A 12,034-nucleotide genomic window follows, 5' to 3' on the forward strand; every position below is an offset into this window, starting at 1 on the left:
TCTCGTTTGTGTATTCAACCATAAACCAGCATCCAGATCTAAGGCAGGAAAAAAATCTTTGTCCTGGTCAGAGAGGGAAGAATTGATATGATTTGCTCCTGGCACATATAGTCCTGCAAGGAGCTGGGAACTGGCAGTCCCGTGGCTTCCAGGCTTTTGTATTGAAGAGTTTCCGTCAGTTTCTTGGGACAGAGAAGGAACAGAGTTGGCATGTAATAAACAGGCACCTCCTTATTGACCACAGACAGGGCCCTGTCCTGCAAATTAATACCTGAATAACTGAGTAATCTCTGATGATCACACAGTGCCAGACATACAAAGAAAATCTCAGAGCAAGACGATGTGGCATTTAAAGTTCCACTGGACCTCTGGGGCTGTGGGAAGAAGCAGACCACGGTCAAAACCATTTTTCACTCTGTGACTGTACAAGGTGCAAAGAAATAAAAAAGGCCTCAAGGAATAACCCTAGTTCTTACACTGGCTGACTCTGATGTGCTTGATACATTTGGTAGTTTTAGGGGAGGAGAAAGGAAAAGATGAGCGTAGCCAACTCCCTTTGAGAGACCAGCCCATGGCTGGAACTGAAAACAAGGAGGACTGCAGGAGAGCCAGAACTAATCCTGGCTATGCCAAGCAACACAGTGCATGCCCTCCAAAAGCATGGCTGCAGCTGGGCGAATGGGGTCCTGAAATTGTTTGTGGAGTTGGGGATTCACAAGTACTGCAAGAAAGGGAGTTAGGACCTGCAGAGCAAGGTGTGTGGGTCAAGGATGACTGCACTTAGACATGAAAATATGAACATGGCTGGATACAGCTGATATCTGATGCTGTAACACAATAATGTGTGAGACTAGCTACAGTTCAGTGGGTCTGTGGTGGAGCGGTCTGCGCAGGAGAAAATCAGGCTGGTGACTGCTGATGCCTATCATTCACAATGCAATGGAGGGATGGACAACATGAAAAATAATCCTGCTTGTTTTGATAAAGACCCAAAGAAGGGCCTAAACTGGTTCAGAAAGTTGCTGCAGAGCTCTTCTCCCGAATACCCTGCTCTCACAGTTTCAAGAACATTTCCAATGCAAAGGGCTGCAGAGCCAACAGGGTATGGCTGAGGATAATGTTGCATGTGTAAATATAGACATATATCACAACACTATATGTATGTCAGTGTATACATGTGTAAGCTTGCATCCGCATGGATATATAGACACACTCACAGGCAACATGCATATAATATGCTTACTATGTACGTTACAACAGAGTGCTTAATGAAGACTGGGCTCACGTTCAACAGAAACCTGAACACAAAGACCCTACTGCCTAAGAGATGGGGGATTTGAAATTGTGCAGAGACACGAGGAAGATAAAACATCAAACATCCCAGGATCTCAAGTTAGGGAGCAGGAAAGTGCTATAGCAGAATGAGATCCCTGGGCTATGAAACACACAGCCAAAGGCAGAGCAACCCAGGGTAGGTTGAAGCCAGAGCTGCCTGGCCAAAATTAACAGGCTCTTTGTTGACTAATCTCTGAGAATCCATCCCAGGGAGTCCTGAAAAAGCCTCAGGCTGTTGTACTCACAGGTGAAGGGCAGAACAGCACCTGTTACCCTAGGCAAGGGTGTACTTTTGTCGCCATTATCACTGGGGTGTGATCACTTACTGGAAAGCTTTCTTATTCTGGAGCACAGAATCTGAAGGTAACAGTTGGATTGCCTCCCCAGCTTCCCTGGCTTCAGCACACATAACTGATCTGCCCAAATATTGATGTAGCAGTAAGCTGGACACAGAGAGGAACAAGGAAGGTGTCTCTCTAGCACAGTGTGGTGACACCAAGCCCATTTTCATGTAGTTCGGCGTAAAGGAAGAACAGCAGCAGAAGCACCCTTGAGATTTGGCCAAAATGGCTTCAGGTGCCATTTTGTCTGGGAGGTCAGGTTGGTGTGCACAAGGTTAGATTCCGGTCAGAGGCGGCTCCGTTGGCTGCAAAGCAATCCTCATGTTAAGCCTGAAATGGTGGTGGACAGCTGGCACAACTCCATGTCAGCTGGCACTCAAAACCCGTGACACAGTGTCCACATGGAAACTGTAAAGCTGGGAGCAACCTAGAGCACGGGGATATGGCTTTCCTCAGCTGGGAGGGTGGTCAGGAGTATTCTCCTGCTGCAGGGAGGGCATCTGGAGTGAGGCACAGCCTCTCCCTGCTGTCATGCTGGTTCCTGATGATGGCTGTGCCCTCCTGCCCCAGCTCTGAGCCTGCTAGCTCTGCAATTGCAGGTTGGCTTGGCCAGCAGGGATCTTTGAAAAAATCTTAAGTTTGATCTTAAAGAAAAGGGGGAGTAAGTCTGGGCTGTTTGTGGAAGAGGAGGTGAGACCGGACCAGGAAAGTGGAGGAAGGATCTGGTCTGAGGCTCCTCACCTTCATGCAACTTGGGGTGGGTCAGAGCCATAAACGTGCAGGGCAGGAAAGAGGTGGAGTGGAAAAGGTAAACCACAAATACCCGCATATGAAGGCCGAGAAGGGAACATTCTGCTTAACTGCCTAGGACAGACGTTTATGATTTTTTCCTATGCAGCACAGCGGTGTTATCCAATGAAAAATCATTGGCCATGGAGATATCTGATAAGAGCTGAGCTGGCATCAGTTGGGAGAACAAAATGTCAAGAATGCATCGGACTGCACCCCCACTTTTACCAGCGGGCAGGCCGCTGGGCTGGGAACAGCATGTTGCTCGCCCTTATCTCTAATTGTCCTGCCTGCCCGGCTTCTTTATTGCCTCCTAATGAGTGCAAATACGATGTTTTGAGATTTGGTCTTCTACTGAGAACTCTTCATCCTACATCTTACCTCCTGTCCTGTGCTCCCTAATTGCCTTGGCTGGTGATGGGAAGATTAGGGAGCTGGGAATGATGTGAATATGGAGGAGTAACTCTAATTTGTCTAGCTTAGCACTCCTAGGCCAAGGGTGACAAAGTTTTCCCCACAGAGCAGCAAAAAGTTGCCATTTATGGCAAATTCTGTCTGCTCCCAAGTGCTTTACAATGAAGGAAAGCAAAAATCCCCTTTCTGACTTTTCTGGCAAGGAGGGGGATACAAGCTGTGGTGTCCTGAACAGCCTCAGCCAACACAACTGTCCAGGGTGCCTGGAGATGTCCCACTGACTGTCAGCAAGAGGAACAGCTTCAAGGGAAAGCAATGGGCTGAGGTGGGATGCCCCATGCATTCCCTTACCTGGCTGACAAGGGGTGCAAGGGCTTTCATTTTCCTGCATGTGCCACATCCCCTTCCACAAAACCTACCCCTCTGCTCCTTCCCAGGAGTGTGCAACTCCCACCTCACCACCGTGGGACTGGAGTGTGTCCCCCCACTGTACTTGGTGAGCACAGAAACTCACCCCATGGACATGTGAAAGCTGTTTGTCTAGCAGTGACACAACACATGGCATCTGAAGGCACTTTTATCACTCAGCAAGGTGGGACAAGCCTTGTGCCCTGGTTTGGGCTGGGACACTTCCTCTTTGCATTGCTGCCACTCCCAGGACAGTTTCTCCACAGCTGAATCAAGGGAGGAAAAGAGACTTTTTTCATTTGCTAGAGTCAGACAGCCACTTCATCCACTGCTGGTGCCTCTTTGCTATTCCAGTCTGTTACTGCCAGTGAGTTGGCATGCCATGATGGTGTGCTCTGTACAGACTTCTGCCACACGGGTCAGGTGCATTGGACTTCATTAGGGTCTGTGGGTAACCCTCATGCTTGACAGAAGTTGCCCCCAAAGGCTGAGGGCTTGATTGTTTTTCTCAATTGCCTTTTCAATGCCCTCTTGCCTAGACAGAGATCCCAGAGGCTTGGCCTCCCTGCCTTCTAGTTCCAGGCTACTGGCCCCCTTCTCCCAGCTCTGGAGCAGCCAGGTGACAATGTGCTCACCTGGAAGGTGGCTGAAATCTTTCTGCATATCTCACAGCTCCCTCTGGGACAGGGATCGGGTGATGATCTCTGGTTCTGCTTCTTTCTCCTGACTGTCCTGGTTCATCATCATCCCTCACTAAGTGAACTGATTTCTTTGTGTGCTTCTTCTTGTGTATCAGGGGTACTGATACCAGCGTGGGTTGGTTTTCTGGCTCAGCTACACCGCCTGTCGTGGGGGTTTGAGTAGCCACGGTGCCTGTGGTCTGTTTTCCTTCTCTTCCCCCTGATGGTGGTGCCTACTGATGATCAGCATTTGATAGATACTGGCCAGAGCAAGTGAGTTGTGCTTCCTTTGAATAGCCACAGCATTTCCTTTCAAATATTCTATTACTTTATCAAGGTCCTGTAGTTGTTTCAGAGTGAAACTCCAAACCATTGGGCATGAGAAGTTCTCTAGATACCTGCCCGTATTTTCCCACATACAGTATCATCCTTGGCTATTCAGCCTCAAGGAAGATCTGGGTGATATTCTTAAAACAATTGGTTGATATGGGTGATATTCTTAAAACAATTGCTTGTAACCCTGAACAGGACTTGAAACACATTTAGGAGACCTAGCAATAGGAACATGCTGGCTTGAACATCCCAAATCAAAATTCTCAGAAGCTCTTTTATGTAACCTGCCAGAGGGAAAGGGGGAGGTGAAAGAGTGGGAGAAAGTATCTTATCAGCCACTGATATCAAACAATACAGGAAAATGAGAATCTAGACCCCTCTCTCCAAGGTGATAAACTGCACAGTAGGTTACATGGAGCAAGGACAGGTTTACATACCACAGCCACATGACCAAACAAAACACCATTGTGGCCAGCAACTGTTTAAATACTGTTATAAACACTTAACACAACTTTATTTTTAACAGACACAGGTCAGATATATCATTATCTTAATCCTTTCTGTTCCATTTGGGTCACTGAAAAGGACTGTCATGGTTCAGCCCCAGCCAGCAGCTGAGCACCACACAGCCGCTCGCTCACCCCTCCATCCATCTGTGGGATGGGGAGGAGAATGGGAGACAAAGGGAAAATGTGTGACCATGTGGGTTGGGATAAGGACAGTTTGCTGGGGCAACACAGGGAAATAACAACAGCAGGACTTACAGCAGGATTTACACACTGGGTAATAACACACGGCAATTTACTGACCTGACGATTGACCAGACACTCACCCCTCTCTCAGATTGTCCTGGAGCTGCACCAAGGTGCCCCTTCCCAACTAGCCCCCTTTTATGGTGAGGTTGACATCACGTGGTAAGGAATACGCCCTCAGCCAGCTTGGCTCACCTGTCCTGGCTCTTTATGAAAATTAATTCTATCTTAGCCAAAACCAGGGCACCTTCTAGGGTTGGATCTCTGATGTTAGCCTGAGATTCAGCAAGGGACTGACCTTCCTTTTCCTGCTCAAGGCATGGTGTAATTGAAGCTGTGAAAGAAAAGGCTTTTCTGTACTCCTTCCTTCCTCAAGTTTGACTGTAGTAGGCTGCCTTTCCTAAACCTGGCTTGGGAAGCTTTGCTCCCCACCCATTCCTTGTAAGTCATCACATACGCCCCCCACAAGGCACAGCCTATGCTGCTCCCCAGGGCTGCTGGCAGTTCAGTTAATTTCCATTAAACCTTGGGCAAAATACCTTGCTTCTCCACATGTTTTTGAGCAGAAGGTGCAAGCCCTGTCCCTGGGGGCTGCTGCACCCTTCCTGGCTGCTGCTGGAGGGTATCCAGAGCCATCTCTCTGCTCTCCTTTAGGGCACAGCCAGGAAGCTCAGCTGATGAGAGTCAAGCCCCACTGATCCCCAGGGAGCAATAGCATTGCTGTACTTTCCCTAGATAGAGGAGCAGGCCTATTCAAGCCTGAAAGGTGGCCAGGCAAAAGAGCTTTTATGTAGCTGTAGGGGTAAGACATCTGTGGTCATGGATATAAATCACTGGGTCGGGCCTGCGTGTTTGGGTGTTAATATTCCGCTGATGTGAGTGAAGACAGGGCAATCCTTAAGAACCCTGTGGACAGGGAAGTTCCCTTAAAGTACAGTTGTTACACACCACATGTGCGTGTTTTGGGGAGGTGGGTTGAAGTGTCATGGCTGAGGATCCACGTAGCGATGTGAGTAAAGAACTTAATGTCAAGGACGTGTCACAAAGAGGAAGAAGAGATTCTCAGCGGTTCTTCCTAATTTGGTAGCAATTTGGGGATTTCACACTGCCTCTTTGATAAAATGAAACCAGCTATGTCATGAGGGCATGGAAAGGGACCCTGATGACGCCCCTGCAAGTTCCTTGGTACCAGTAATGACACACAGGGGTTTAAAGATACAGATGAGTTCAGACAGCTGATTACAAAACCGCACTGAAATCCGGAACCAAAAATGAGGAAGGCTCAGGAAAAATGTAGCTGTCTGTCCGTTTCCAGATGAGGTAACAGGGATGCTGCTTTGTCTGCTCCATCTGTAGCTGAGAGAGATTTTCCACAGCAGATTCTGAGGGTGCTCTTCCTGTTACTAAGTTTTCTTTCCTATCATACCTTCATATTTCCAGGTGATCACACCATCTCCACGAGCTTGCGCTGGATGCCAGCAGCCCTGCTGAGCCCTTCCTGACCTCTGATCTAGAGGAATGAGAAGACTTTGCTCAAAAGTCTGTGAAGGATATCTGGATATCTGTTGCTTTGGAGGCATTTAATCCAAGATGGTCATTTTTCACCAAGGGGGTGAAAGAAGGTCATTCAAAAATACTCCTCTCTCCAAGGAAAAACTCTTTTCTATTTTAATCTCTCTGGGGATGGATCGCCTCCTAAAAAAAACCCATCTGAAAGAGCACAGAAGTTAGAGCATGTGGGTGACCACATGTGAGGAAAGAGGTGTCTGGAGACAACCATGTTTCAGGCTGGCAGTCACACTGATTTTCTTTTAGAAAGTATTTTTCAAAGTGGAAAAAAAAAAGGAAATAGGAAAAAAGTGCCTGGGTTATTAGATGTATGTACACCTGGAAACAACGGGGGGAAATGACCTAACTGGGGAAAAGTAAATCCAACTGCCTGCTAAGCCTCTTCCCCCTCTCCTCTGCCCGTGGGCCTAGTTTGGGTGCCACAGGAGCCCTGTTATGGAGCCTCAGCCAGACCAGATTTATAGGGATGGGTAATGCAGGCAGTCAGTGGTTGGACATAAACAGTCAAACCCTCACCACCTAAGAGATATCACCAAATATATGGATGGATGGACAGACAGGTAGGTGGTGTATGAATGAAGGGTTTTGGGGGGTTGTTTGGAAGACAGGTTCACCGAGTGGCATCACAACTTAGCTGGGTCAGTTTGTCTCTGGAAGGGTCCATGACCAGACGTTTCTTTGGCCAGCGCTGCTGCTGAAGAGAGGTGGTGTGGAGCTGCGTCCGCCAAAACGGCACTTCTGTCCACTACTTGGCCAACTCCCTATCGGGCCTGGATCTGTTCAGTTGTGAAACTGGAGAGTAGTATCTTATGTCCAGCAGGTCTGAAGACCAAGGTAAACAACACTCAATAGAAAGCACACGTGCTGGGGAGAGAACGCGTGTTGCAGTTCATAATTCACCTTGGGACTCATTCACCAAAGGCTGCTCTGAGCCTGCTAGTGCAGATGTCTATTTTTAACCCTGTTTCCAGTCAGCTGTGAGTCCCAGTCCATGCACATGACACACTGTCAGAAATCCTTTTTTTTTTCCCTTAACATTTAAAAAAATGACTCTGCTGTGGTTTTCTTTTTTCTTGGCCATTCACCCTCCTCACCGAAACAGTACCAGTACGGGAAGACTCTGAGCTGCTCTGCCTGCAGTTCCCTGTTCCTCATGGCTGGTGGTTTTCAAACCATCCTTCACTTTCTGGCTTGTCTCTGCGTGTTGGGGATCTAGTTTGGCAAGTGCACTGGACGTGGGGGCGCTGGGTGGGCAAGCCTCTGCTGGGAGGGTGGCACCAACTTTCCCAGGCACGGGGACCGGAGTCCAGTGCTGCTTAGGAAGCACAGCATTCTTCCAGCTATACTAGGAAACTTCTGGTGGCATTTCACTGGAGAGGTCTTTCATTATCTCCCTCCAGATCAGATCTCCCCTCTGGGCTGTTTGAACTGGCTGTTTGCCTGACAGCAGGACAAGCCTCCAGGAGGCAGAGGGAATGTTTTGTGTGTAGAGAATTTGGGGCCTTTTAAAGTGAAAGGAAGCATAGAAATTCAAGATCCCGTTGCTGCTGTTAGCAGAGTTAGGCAAACTGGCTGTATTTGCTTTCCAGCCTTCTGAAGAGCCATAGGGCTCAAAGGTTCACACAAGTAAAGGTGTTACATTTACTTTTTGGTACTTTTTTTTTTTTTTACATCCTTTTTACATTACTTTTTTTTTTAACATCCTTTTTGGGATGATGGATGAAAGAAGTAAGGAGACAGGTGCTCTCATGGGAGGAGAGATGACTGTGGTGAGAGGGATCTCTCCCTCCCTATGGGACATAAAAATTTTCATAGATACAGATCCTCCACCACACTTTCATTAGCAAAGCCCATGAGTCAAGAGTCTCTTTGGGTGGCACATGAAGTAAGAGGGAGAGAGAAGGAGGAGGGTTGTGGAGAGTGGAGCTGAGAGGAGAAAATCTGAAGCAAGTGCAGGTAGGGTCTGGGCAAGCCTGAGGCAGGGAGCTATAGGAAAGCGAAAGCGCAGAAGGGGCCCCAAGGATCAGTACTGTTTGGGATGATTGAGTACCAACCTGTGAGCAACAGCTAGGGGAGGTCCCTGGGAGGTGTGTTCAAAGCCAGACTCCTGGGGAGCCTACCCCAAAGGCTTTACTAAGCATGTTTGTTTATACAATTCCACTTAATTGGGGTTAATCTGCTTTGTGTTTTGGCTAATCTGCTAGTTCAGAGGCCTAATAGGTTGGAGGGGGGTGTTTTGCCCTCCTCCTGTTTTCAGGCCATGGAGTCAGGGAGGAGAGATGGCTGGGGAAGGGCTCAAGCTGCCTGCTGTCAGATCTGACGGAAAACTGTTTTATCTCTTGAGGAACTGTGCTGGGAAGCAGGTCCCTAGGAGGGAAAGTGTCTTTTCTTCTTGCTAATTAATGGGTCTTGTGAAAATGAAGGATTACTGGGGAAAAACCAAACACCTTGACTGAGAGCCTGGAAATAAACAAAGTAACTGCTCTGTAGGGGTCTGCTGAGGCTCCCAAATCCTGGTGGACACCATTCCTGGCTGCCCCTATGTCCCGCTTCACCCTTCTGCCTTGGGGCCCACCTTGACCATAGGAGACATGTGAGATTGGGCAGAAACCTCTGCTGTGCCTCTGTCCCCTGTGAACGTTGTCTTCTGGGATCCCTCCTGGACCCATCTGCTCAGGGATAGTTGCTACCTCAGGTCCCTTTGCTGGTAGGGAAGAGATGAGTCATGGGCATCTCACGCAAAGTCTTCCTTGGTGCTTTAGGTTAAAGGAGTCGCAGTTTGTTAACACATCCCGCCCTCTGAGGGTGGAAGAAGAGCCAGGACGATGAGCTCAGCAGTGTGACAAGATTTCATCGCACTAAGGGGAAGCTGCTGTAAATGCTGCCCCTCCTGCCAGACCCACAGATAGCCTGCTTTTTGTGAGGGCTGTGATGGGACGTGCCGGCAGTGGCTGTTCTACCACTGCTGCCCGCCTAAGCTCAAGGCTTTGCCAAGAAGATGTTTGCTCTAGTGCCTTTGTGCTTGCAAGGTCAAGGATGGCTCTGAGCCCTACGGCGTGCCACACCAGGTTGTTTCCCAGCCAGTGCCTAAAAAGCGTCCATTCCTCTAGAAAACCGCTGCAAAGTGGGACTGCGGAGGAGACAACACATAGATGGTCTGAGAAAGCTTGCAGGTCCTGGGTGAGAAACAAAAGGGAGCCCAGAGATTCTAAATGACATAGAAAAGGACAGACCCAAACCTGGACAGCCTTCAGAGCTGCACACACATGTTCTCCCCAGCAAGGCGACAAAACCACAGGCAAAACATCGCCGGTGTGATGACGCCCAGCCAACTGGCAGCAGACACTCAAGGTCTGACGCTGTTTAATCACAGCAGACGCGACCTTCCTGTTATTCAAAGCTGTCCTTGCGGCAGCTCACCCGCAGCCACTCTGGCTGTCCTGCCACCCGCAGCTCAGCCCTGCCTCCCCTCCCTGCCAGGGGCTGCAGTGGGACCAAGCAGGGACCTTCTGTGGCTTTGCTGACCTGCCTGTGCATTGGTGGGCAAGGGGCTCTGCATGCACACGACCTCGCATGAGAAGGGCTGCCCTCGAAGCCCGTGTCACCCGGGCTGGTGAAGGAGCCTCTTGCCAAAGCCAAGGTCAGGGGATCGAAGCAGCTCCGGCTTTTCCCCGGTGCTGTTTGTGCAAGGTGCCTTCTGCTCATGCTTGGCCCCACTGCCAAGCCTGCGGGGCAGAGATTAAACCTCCGTGCCTGGCACCAACACAGCACATTCAGGTGGTTTACAGTTGAGCTTTTCCACCTCAGTTCTGCTGGCAAAGGTGAAGTGTGCTGCTGCCACGGATGTGGCTGGACCCTTGTTTTCACGTGCCGTGAGGTGGCCAAGCTGGCCTCTCCAAAAAAGCAGGAGGGCTGCAAGGCTTGATGTGGGCTTTGCAGGTGATGCCCCAGCCTGCAGGTGTCAGGGGCACACAGAGGATGTTGACTGGGCATTGCCAGTGCCCCTGAACACACACAGAAGCCCTCAATCATGGGCCTCTGAGTCAAAGCCCTGCTCACCACCTGCCCGCTTCTGCATGGGGTGACCGAGTAAAGTGGGAGGCCATGCAGGGCCATGGCAAGGGGGCCAGCTGACATCACATGCTCTGGTGCTCCAAGTCCAGCAGCAGTGGTGGAGGCAGAGGGTGGCTTGGTTCAGCCATGCCCATGGGCCAAGCGGTGGGGTTGGTGCAGCCAGAGCACAATGCTCCCACTCCTGTAGGTCTGAGGGGCCAAAGGGCTCTGGATGCCTTTGCTGACTTTGCTGCTCTTGCTCTCTGCATCTGGATTTAAAACCAACAGAAAACCTAACACCCAGGTGCTCTCCAAGCTGTGCCCAGTCCCTTCTGGCACAAGCCTGGGCTTGTCAGCTTTATGACCACAGGCTGAAGGTCTGTGCCTGCTGCTCTGGCTGGGACCAGGCTCTGGCCAGATTTGCCCCATCCACAGAAGCCTCAACATCATGGCAGCAGCTATGCAGCCCCATGCAGTTGACGCTGGCTATATAAACATGAGCAGAACAGAGAAAATACTGTTACCATGGTGGTCTCAGCACTGGGAAAACGTTGAAACGAACTTGCATTTGAAGAGCTGTTCCACTTCTGCACCATGCCTGGGAGGAAAAGGGAAGGAAGAGTTTTGCCTGGCATTGGTCGCAGAGTTTTGTGACCTCCCGGGACCAGCTCTACAACATGGCAAGAGAAGCATGTTTAGGTCAGTCCTTAAAAAACCCTGTAACTTTTTAAGCCTAAACCTTATACTCCACCTTTGGTGACATTCGATAATTTTAGTTTCTAATTACTATGTATTGATTCACTTGTAAATATTGACTAACATTGAGAGCAAATATAAAACATCTTGTGTCGCCTTCACCGGCACCTGGGCTCTGGTTATCTCTCCCTTCCCCAAGCACCAGAGCCCTGTTTGCCTCAGTCACAGCCCCCTCAGCTCCTTATCCAGGCGAGGATGTTAAAGCAGTCACAGTGGGGTGAAGCTTTCCTTTAACATTAGCCAGTGTTTGCTCCAGGTTTGGCTTCAGATTAGTTGTCTTTTGGGAGATCACAACTAGCAACAGTATGAAACACGAGAGATGCTCCACTCCTGGACTGGTGTGAAATGTCTAGCTGAGGTGTTACTCCTGAGCAGCAAGCGCAGCCAAGAAGCATTCCTGCAAGATGTGGCTTGGACCTGGCTGCAAAGGAGCACCAGCTGCACTACAGCACAAGTAGAATTTAGTGAGGAATGGTGTGAGCTCAATGGGGCACAGCTACGGGACCCCCACCCTCCCTGCCAACATTCACATCCAAGCTCAAGGCCGATGTCAGCAACCCAACCCTGCTTTGAACATGGCTGTGCTTTGAATGGGCAGCGTGGC

Source organism: Gallinula chloropus (assembly GCF_964237585.1).
Source record: "Gallinula chloropus genome assembly, chromosome: 1".
In the NCBI taxonomy this organism is placed as follows: Eukaryota; Metazoa; Chordata; class Aves; order Gruiformes; family Rallidae; genus Gallinula; species Gallinula chloropus.